Raw genomic sequence first — 10,838 nt, forward strand, 5'->3', positions numbered from 1 at the left:
AGCTATTTTTGTTTGATTCATGCTTGATTTATGGGAGATAAACCTTGAAATGAATAGGGGGTTGGATGGTCACATGTGGGAATTTTGTGGCTGATTTTTAATGTTTTACCAAGTCTTGAGGAGGCTAATTTGGGAACCTCTATGGATGGTTGGGCATTCTCCTCCTTAATTGATGGTTTGGGCTCCTATTTCCTTAACAGTTTGTCCATTTTTGCTAACCCAATTTTTGAATTGGGTCAAGAGAATTTCAAGAGTCTAATAAGTCTTCGATTGGGCGTCCAAAGTTGACAATATATCAGCCCTCTTCTGTATGACTTATGTTGTAGAAATGCTACAACATTGAACATCAAAAGGTGAAATTCAAGACTGTCTTTTCCTCTAATCCATCAACTATCTCAAAAACTGCAAAAACCATGTGTTTTAGTGTATAAAAAGATCAAATTAGCAAATTCAACTTAGTATCAACCAATAAGACAAAATTATAACAAAAATTCCAAATTTTGTTATCAAACACTCAAAATTTGCATGAATTACTAGTTTAAAAGTGTTGAAGATAACTCTATATTTTAGAATTATCACACCCCCAAACTTAATTCATTGCTCATCCCGAGTAATGACACTTTATAAATGCAAGAAAATGTAATTGCAACATAGTAAGTATAATTAATTATTCATTTAGTCATTCATCAATGACATCATACTCAATTTATTATTATTATTTTTTTTTGCAAATATGTAACTCAAGTATATACATTTTCCAAATTTATTAAAACATTAGAGTGCCATAAAAAATTATGAATTGAATGCCTTCTCTTCATGAATGTGCACTAAGTTCTCTCCAATCAATTTTTTGTTTCCCTCAAGTAATGCTAAGAAACAATCCTAATGCTTAAATTATGTCTTCATATGTTGAACTCAGTAGCTCTTCTCCATTAATGTACAAGCACAGAAATCTAAATCAATAGGTTTTTGATATGGTTATAATATGGCTTGGATTAATATAGGAAAAGATAGACAATTTTTAGGCTAAAATATTATACTCAGCTTACCTCGAACCTTCGAAATGCAATTATCCCTAAAAATACCTACTTTTTTTCAATTTGAGTATATATGCTCTCTGTACATATTTTCTCAACAACTGGATTTTTTTTAGCAACAACATATACTTTCTTGAGCATATAAATCAACATTTGTACTTGTATTGTGTAACATCCCGAATTAGGGCCAAGTCGGAACAGTGGTTTCGGGACCACAAATCCAACGTAAGAAAATTTATTTTTATTATATTTTTATGGTCTACTATTTCACGGAACGATTTCATGAAAATTTGTTCAAAACTTTCGACGTTTGGGCACTCATTTTGGTCAAAAGGACTAAATTGTAAAAAGTGCAAAAGTTGAGTTCTACATGTTAGAGGTATGAAATTGTTATGAAATTTTAAATGGAGGTCCTTAAATGGTAATTAGACCATTTTTAACTTGTTGGACAAAATGGCCTTGGATGGATAAAATTTCAAAGAAAGGCAAAAATGGCATTTTGGTCATTTAGGGGTAAAATGCATTAAAAGACAAATTTTAAAACCCAAATGTGTCCCTTTCTTCTTGCTTCAGTCGAATTTACCTAGAGCAGCCATGGCTAGGGTTTGGCCAAGCTTTCAAGCTCAATAGTAAGTGATTCCGAGTCCCGTTTTTAATGTTCTTTACATTTTTGAAATCCCGGTAACATGCTCTAGCTATTTCTACCATTATTTTGAGCTAGGTTTTGTGTTTAAAAATTTACCCATGAATGACATGCTTGTATTTTCATGTATAATGGTAGAAAATGAGTGTTGGGTGTTTAATAAACGACTTTTACTAAGCGATTTTTGATGAAAACGTTCGAAAGGACCGTTTTGTAAAAGTCGTAAAATTGGCCATAAATGGGTGATTTAGTGGAAATTGGGTGCTGTCATAGTTATGAAAAATGATCAGCATGTCATAAAACATAATAAAATAGGATGAAGTTTAATTTTCGAGCATTGGGGCAAAAGTGAAAATATGCAAAAGTTTAGGGGTCAAAACAAAAATTTGTAAAAATATGATTTTTGGACCCCTATGAATAATGTGACTAATTATTAGGCTAAATGTGATATTATAGATCAAGGAAAACAAGATTCAGGCTTAGAACGAGGTTGAACAAGGTTAAGCACAAACTCGAAATAAATAGTCGTACTCGAAACCGAGGTAAGTTCATATGTCAATGATAATGCAATGATATTATTATTGTTCATACTTGAACCTAAATTGATGTGTTAACATTGTGTGATGGATATTTATTTAGTTGATATGAAGATTATGTATTGTAACAAATGCCAAATTATAATTATATGCAATACCATGTTTATCTTATGGACTAATGTCTAAATAAACATGGAAATATGTTAAATTGGATTTACATTGCATGAGCAGCTATGCCAAATGAGATACTTGATGGAAAGAAAAAAAAATCTTGGTTGAATAAAAAGGGAAATTCGATGGATAAACCATGGCTTACATGACTTGAGATCCTGCATATGTTGCAGAAAAGGATTTAGCTCGGACGGTAATCCATTGATCTCAAATATAGAAAGGATCTAGCCCAGACGGGTGTTCCTTAAGTGATCGAGCCTCTCGAAGAATATGTGTGCATTAAGGATTTAGCCTTGACGGGTAATCCGATTGGGGTCTGAATTTAGCCTGGACTGGTAATTCATATCCGAGCTCATTGAGAGTGCTTGTCGTTACAAGGGATTTAGCCTGAACTGGTAATCTTGACATCACTCCATGAGTTTATATTATAGGGGATTTAGCCTGGACTGGTAATCCCGCCATAAGATGTGAGGTTCGCGGGAGTGCGCATATGAAATGATCACTAGTATGAATTAACGGTGAATGGAATATCTGTAACAGTCCAATTTTGACCCTAGTCAGAATAGTGGTTTCGGGACCGTAAATACGAGTTTAAAAAATATTTTAATATTATTTTCTGTGTCTATGATATGAGAATTTGCATCTGTGAAATTTCTATGATTTAATTTGTCTGTTTCTATACTTAATTATAAAAAAGGATTAAATCGCGAAAAGTGTAAAACTTGAGTGCTAGATGATAAAGCACCTATTTGGCTTGGCTTTTAAAATAAAGGTCCTTGCATGTCAATTGTACCATTTGTTTAAATGGTGGACAATTATGGGCATTAGTGGATGGAAATTTATGTTTTATTAACAAGGGCAAAATGGGAAAATGGTTAATAATGTTAATTAAAAATGAAAACAAAACAAAGATGACCTTATTCTCATGTATGTTAACCAAAAATCAGCAAATGAAAGAAATGTTTGAAGCTTTTGTATATTCGGCATCTTTGATTGATAAATTAAGGTATGAATTTTCATCTTTTTTGATAATTTCTACGTTTCTGTGATCGTTGGTTTGTGTTCTTCAAAGCCCATGTTCGAATTTCTATTTCTGTTAAAGATTTCATGAAATGCCATTGTTGATATTACGAGTTTTGTGATGTTTTTGGATGAATTATGAAGGCTTGTTAGATGGGTTATATGTTTTGTTCTTGAATTTTTGATGAAATGAGCTATTTGGGCTAATTTGTGAAAATGAGGTTTTGAAGGACTAATTTGTGAATTAAACATGTTGCATGGGATTATATGGAAGCCATGTATATTTGGCCAAGCTATAGTCTTGGTGAATTTGGCATATTTGTGAATTTGTGAAAAATGGACTAAAGTGTCAAAATCTGAAATTATAGGGGCTAAATTGTAAAGTGCCCTAAATATGTATTCATGGACTATTTTGAACGAAATATATGATTGAATGGTTGAATTTGAATTGTATTAGATCAAGAACAAAGAAAATCAGACTTAGATCGAGGGAAGTCCAAAGTAGTCGAATAGTCGACTCATTTTCGTCCGAAATCCGTATGAGGTAAGTCAAACTACACTTATGTGTTAAGTTGATTAAATTTTGTGTTTGTAAATTGTTATCTGCATTGGATGGCCTTGAGAGCCTGATAAAAGAACGTTGGTATTAATCTAAATTATCGTGTAAGACTGTGTCTAGGGCATAGGCATCGATTTGAAATTTACGTGTAAGACCATGTCTGGGACATCGGCATCGTATTTGATTTCGTATAAGACCCTGTCTGGGACAGAGGCATCGATACTGAATTACATGTAAGACCATGTCTGGGACATTGGCATTATACTCGTTTATGAATATTTGTATCGTTTCTGAACCGTCTGATGACAAAGTATGAGATATGAAAATGAACATGTGAAATGTGTAATCTATACAGGTATGTTTGTATCGTACTTAATTTCTAAATGTGAAAGACTCTGTTTCTGCGAAGTAGGTTCAGAATCATGGAAATGAATATGATATGCATACAAGCAAATGAGCATGGTTAAGTTAATGAACAACTCTGAGAAATGGCTATGAATTCTTATTGTTGTTTTGAACTACATATATATACTTTAGTAATTAGACCATTTGTGTTTGGCTTACTAAGCTCTTTGTAGCTTACTCTATGTAATTTCTATCTGTATTTCAATTGTCGTAGCTACTGAAGGCTCAGGGATAGTCGAGGATCGTCACCACACTATCGAACTCATTTTGGTACCCTTGAAGTGTAAATATTGCTAAGTATGGCATGTATAGGCTAGAATGTCTATGTATTAAGTTTTGAATTGTATAAAAGTTATGCCATTTGAATTGGCTAGCAAATGATATGTTTGTGTATTGTTTTGGTGTATGTGGTAATGTGCCATGTTCTAATGTGTTTTGGTCATATTTGAGCATGGAATTGGTTGGAAATGTTGGTATAATTGTTGCATATTAATGCTTGTAGGATTGGAACTGTATGGGGTGGCAAATTGGCTTAACCAAGCTTGCATTATGCCACATAGCCAGGGAACACGGGCATGCCTTGTGGCCGTGCGAAAAAGTTAGTAGCTAGCTAAATTTTACACGGTCTTGGCACACGGCAGTGTCTGTTGGCTGTGTTAAAAAAGTCAGTATAGGACCTCTTTTTGGCATGGTTGGACCACTTGAGCGTGTCTTGTGCCCGTGTGAGTCATAAGGGCGTGTGACTTTGTCAGTTTTGAAAAGTTTGATTAAGTTCTGAAAATTCTGAATGGGTTCGGTTTAGTCCCGACCTTTCCTAAATGTATGTTTTAGGTATTGTAGACCATCTTAATGGATGAATTGTTGATGAATGCAAATGTATTAATGTTATATGATATCTATGAATCTGTGTTGTTCGGAAATGCTCTGTCTGAACGGTGACACCCCTTACCTATTCCAACGATGGTTACGGGATAGGGGTGTTGCATTTTATTGGTCTCAGATCTATGGTTTAGTCGGTTTTAGGACTACCATAGCGTGTGCGAGTCTAACTATACATGCCATATGTCTGAAACTGTGATAGTGTGATGAATCCTGACATTTGAAATGTGCTTTGATATAGCAATGGATCCCAATAGAGCCGTAACTGACGATGTTGAGAGTAATGCGCCTGCTCCCGTGTAAGGGACAGTGCAAGATGATTCTTGACCGGCTACTAGTAGCCGTGATAGCGAGGCTAAGCAAGCCTTCTATCAGATGATGAATGATTGGTTCACCTAATATATTAGAACCAATCTGACTGTTCAACAACCTCCACCCCCGGTTAATCCTTCTCAAATTCCTATTATGACTTCCGTGAATCCAGTTCAGTCAAGTAGACCACCAGTTGACAAGATTAGAAAGTATGGGGCTGAAGAATTCCGAGCTACAATGAACGATGCTGCTGAAAGAGCCGAATTCTGGTTAGAGAATATGATACGGGTGTTTAATGAAATGTCTCTGAATCCAGAGGAATGTGTTAAATGTGCCATTTCACTTTTGAGAGATACGACGTACCATTGGTGGAAAACTTTAATATCTGTGGTTCCGAGCGAAGGGGTTACCTGGGATTTCTTCCAAGCTGAATTTTGGAAGAAATACATTAGTCAGAGATTTATTAATCAGAAACGTAAAGAGTTTCTCGAGCTTAAACAGGGCCGAATGCCTGTCACTGAATATGAACAGGAATTTGTGAGATTGAGCCAATATGCTCAGGAATGTGTCTCAAATGAAGCAATAATGTGCACAATATTTGAAGATGGACTAAACGAAGATATCCGTCTGCTAGTGGGGATTTTGGAGATTAAAGAAATGGTAATGCTCGTTGAGCGAGCATGTAAAGCTGAAGAATTAAGCAAAGAGAAAAGAAAAGCTGATTCTGAAGCTAGAGATGCTAGAAGGAGATCTTCGAGTAAATCATTTTAGTTTGGACCAAAGAAATTCCAAGATGATCAGAACTGTTCAAATACTAATGTGAGACATTCAAATCGAGATCGAGCTAGATCGTATTCGAACACCAGAGCCCCTGTTACTTTTGTTGCAAGTGTTGGAAATGTCCGATCTAAGTGCAAGTTCTTCGGCACCAAATATGAGATTAAAAGTGAAGACCACTTTTCTGGTAAGATTTTCGGGGACGAAAATCCCTGAAGGGGGAGAGTTGTAATATCCTGATTTTGGGCCTAGTCGGAATAGTGGTTTCGTGACCACAAAATCCGAGATATAAATAATTATTTTATGATTATTTTAAGGTCTATGATATGATTGCATGATTGTGTGAAAATTTCGTGAAGAAATTTTATGCATAAAGTGCTTAATTTGAAATTTGGGACTAAATTGAATAAATTGCAAAACTTGTGTTCTAGAAGTATTTTGCATAAAATTGAATTAGATTATTAATTAGAGGTCCTTAAAGAGTAATTTTACCAATTTCTAAGTCTATGGACAAAATTGGACATGGATGGAATTTTTGGAAAGTTTAGTAGTAAGGGCATTTTGGTCATTTAGGGTAAAATGAATTAAAATACAAAATTAAAAGCCAATTTTGCTCATCTTCAACCCCATGGCCGAATATAGCAAGGAGAAACCATGGCTAGGGTTTTTCAAGCTTCCAAGCTCGATTGTAAGTCCGTTCTAGCCTCGTTTTTAATGATTTTTACGTTTTGGAGTCCCTTAGCTCGATTTAGCTTATGCTAGCAATAATTTAACCTAGGGTTTATATTTGGAAAAATAACCATAGGTGAAATTTGTGTATTTTGGTGTTTTATGATAGAATATGAGGTTTTAAATTATGTTAGACAACTTGTGCTACTCGGTTTTAAGTGAAAACGAGCAAAAGGGCTTAATCGGTAAAAATACCTAATAGTCATAAGTACATGTTAGAGTGAGAATTTGATGTTGCCATAGAAGGGAAAAATGATCAGCATGTCATAAAACATAAGAAAATAGGCTGAATTTTAATTTACGAGCTTTGGGGCAAAAGTGTAAATATGCAAAAGTTTAGGGGCAAAATTGTAATTTTTCCAAAATATGATTTTGGGTCAATTTGAATAATGTGAGTCCTAATTAGACTATATTTTAAATGATAGAGCAAGGAAAACTGAAATTCGGGCTAAAATGGGGAAAATACCAAGTTGTGGACGAAATGGTAAAATAGCCATTTTCGCATACGAGGTAAGTTCATATGTAAATGTTGGTAACATAGTTATTATTTTAAATGTTTTAATGTTTTTAAATGATATGATAATTATTATGAAATATTATACTTGTGATAATTGTTTGATAATATGTAATTATGTGAATTACTTGATGAGTATGAACTATCACCAAGTATCGATTTCGATATTCCGTGGAAGACGGCAAAGATGTGAGATCGAGGAAAAAGCCCGCTTGAACCTTAGGAATAGATTAGGATACAAGTGACATGTCACTAGGATGGTTGAGCATCCGAACTCGTTGAGTTGAGTCTGAGTTCACTTATGGATGCGAGCGTCCGAACTCGTTGAGTTGAGTCCGAGTTCGTGAGATGTAACTAGGCATCCAAACTCGTTGAGTTGAGTCCGAGTTCACTTATGGATGCGAACACCCGAGCTCGTTGAGTTGAGTCCGAGTTCACTTATGGGCGGGTTACATGGTAGCTTGGCTACATATGTGGCACTTATGTGCAAACTTTCCATGTATCCGAATTATATTCCGATGTGTTCAACGGGTAAAGTTCTACTCAAATGGAGGAATACTCAAGATGAAAGGGACGTATTGGTAAGTCTTGTGAAATGGATACTTTGAACAGGTATGTACTTAACCCTCGGGTTGAAAACTCGATATAACAACAATATGGTAAGATGATAAATGAAAAGGTGACATGAATGTCTTGGTGATGATTATGCAAATGATGTTTTATGTTTGCTTATATGGTTATGTTACTTGCTATTTGCATGTGAGCTTACTAAGCATTTATGCTTACTCCTCCTTTTCATTCCTTGTAGTGTTGACAAGCCAGCTCGGAAATCGGAACGGTCGGAGGCACGCCACACTATCCGTATACCATCTTGGCATAATGGCTTGTATATTTTGAGTATGGCATGTATAGCATTATAATCATTTTATATGTATGGTCTTATGATATGGTTATTGAGTGGTATGGAAATAGAAATGCTTGGTAATGATTAGCCATTGGAATGGCTAATCATGATCATATTTGGTATTATGTATGTCAAATTGCTAGCTAATCCATGGAAACCATGAAATAGGTAAAATTTACCATAAAATAGATTCAGACAACAGCAGTGATGTGAGTTTGAAAAATCACTAAAAATAGTAGAAATGGAATTAAATAATGAATAAGTTATGGAATCGAAGCTTGATGAGTCTATTTTCATATGGAATAAGCAAAACAGGTATATGAGCTATATTTTATGAGATGTTTAAATTTTTGTGAAACAGGGCCAGAGCGATTTCTGGATCCCCTGTTCTGAATTTGGAAATTCACCATAAATTTTACAAAGATAATCAGAAGTCATGCTTTATATGTACAGATTCCTTATTGAGTCTAGTTTTATTAGAGATAAACGGCATAGTCATTTAAGCTCTGTACATGGAGATATCTGATTCGTAATACACAGAGGTCAGAGTAGTTGAACCCTGAAACAGGGGAGACTTTAACTAATAAACTGTACTAATTGGCCCAACCAAAAATTCTAGAAAAAAATTAGTAGATATATATATGAGTCTAGTTTCAGGAAAAATTTACGGAATTGGATTTCGAGTTTTGTAACTCGAGATATGATTTTTAAAGCGACTGTGATGCAGTTAGCCAGCTTGTCTGGAAATTTTAAAATGAATTGTATGACCTGTTTAATTAATGAATTAAGTCCGTTAACACCTCGTGTTCGACTCCGGAAACGGTCTCGGGTACGGGGTGTTACAGTAAACATCGTGGTAAAAGACATCGAGGAAATTTTAGATTGAATGACCGAGCCTGTTTCTAATATGGGTCCCTGGATCATTTTGTAAGAGATTGTTCTGAACCTGCTGAGTAAGAGAATGTACAGAATCCGAGACAGAGTAACACCTCAGCTAGAGGTAGACCTTCCAGAAACACGAGAAATATAAGTGGTGATCAAAGAGCTACTAGGGATACTGCTATTAGATCTGAGGCCAGAGCACCTGCTAAGGCCTATGCAATCCGAGCTTGTGAGGAAGCCTCATCTCCAGACATGATTACTGGTACTTTCACTCTTTATGATACTTCTGTGATTGCATTGATAGACCCTGGCTCAACGTATTCTTATATCTGTATGAATTTAGTGCAAAGTAAGACTTTGCCTGTAGAGTCTACTGAATTTGTAATTAAAGTATCGAACCCTTTAGGCAAGAGTGTTTTAATTGATAAAGTCTGCAAGAACTGTCCGTTAATGATTCGAGATACCTGTTTTCCTGTTGATCTGATGCTATTGTCTTTTGACGAATTTGATATAATTCTGGGGATGGACTGGTTAACATTGCACGATGCTATTGTGAATTGTAAAAGAAAAGTCATTGACTTAAGGTGTAAAAATGATGAGATAATTCGAATTGAGTCTAGTGATCTAAATGGGCTACCAGCTGTGATATCTGCAATGAAAGCACGAAATTATGTAAAGAAAGGTTGTGAAGCCTACTTAGCTTATGTGTTAGACTCGAAAGTGGATGACAAGAAAATTGAATCAGTACCCGTTGTCTGTGAATTCCCTGATGTGTTTCCTGATGAACTACTTGGTTTGCCTCCGAATCAAGAAGTCGAGTTTGGCATTGAATTGGTACCTAGTACTACTCCGATATCGATAGCTCTGTACAGAATGGCTTCGACGGAACTAAAAGAATTAAAATCTCAGTTGCAAGAATTGACCGATCGAGGATTTACTAGACCGAGTTTCTCACCTTGGGGTGCTCTTGTTCTGTTTGTGAAAAAGAAAGACGGCACAATGAGAATGTGTATTGATTATCATCAACTTAATAAAGTGACTGTAAAGAACAAATACCCTCTACCTAGGATCGATGACTTATTCGATCAGTTGAAAGGTGCTACTGTGTTTTCAAAGATAGATTTGAGATCGGGTTACTATCAGTTGCGAGTAAAGGACTCTAATATTCCGAAAACTGCTTTTAGAACAAGGTACAGGCATTATGAATTTTTAGTTATGCCTTTTAGATTAATGAATGTGCCTACTATCTTTGTGGATTTGATGAATAGAATTTTCAGATCATATTTAGATCAATTTGTTGTTGTATTTATTGATGACATATTGATTTATTCACGTAATGAATCTGAACACGCCGAGCATTTGATGATAGTGCTACAGACACTACAAGATAAATAGTTGTATGCGAAGTTTAGTAAATGTGAATTCTGGTTGCGAGAAGTTGGTTTTCTGGGTCATATTGTATCAGCCTCT

Source organism: Gossypium arboreum, chromosome 2 (assembly GCF_025698485.1).
Source record: "Gossypium arboreum isolate Shixiya-1 chromosome 2, ASM2569848v2, whole genome shotgun sequence".
In the NCBI taxonomy this organism is placed as follows: Eukaryota; Viridiplantae; Streptophyta; class Magnoliopsida; order Malvales; family Malvaceae; genus Gossypium; species Gossypium arboreum.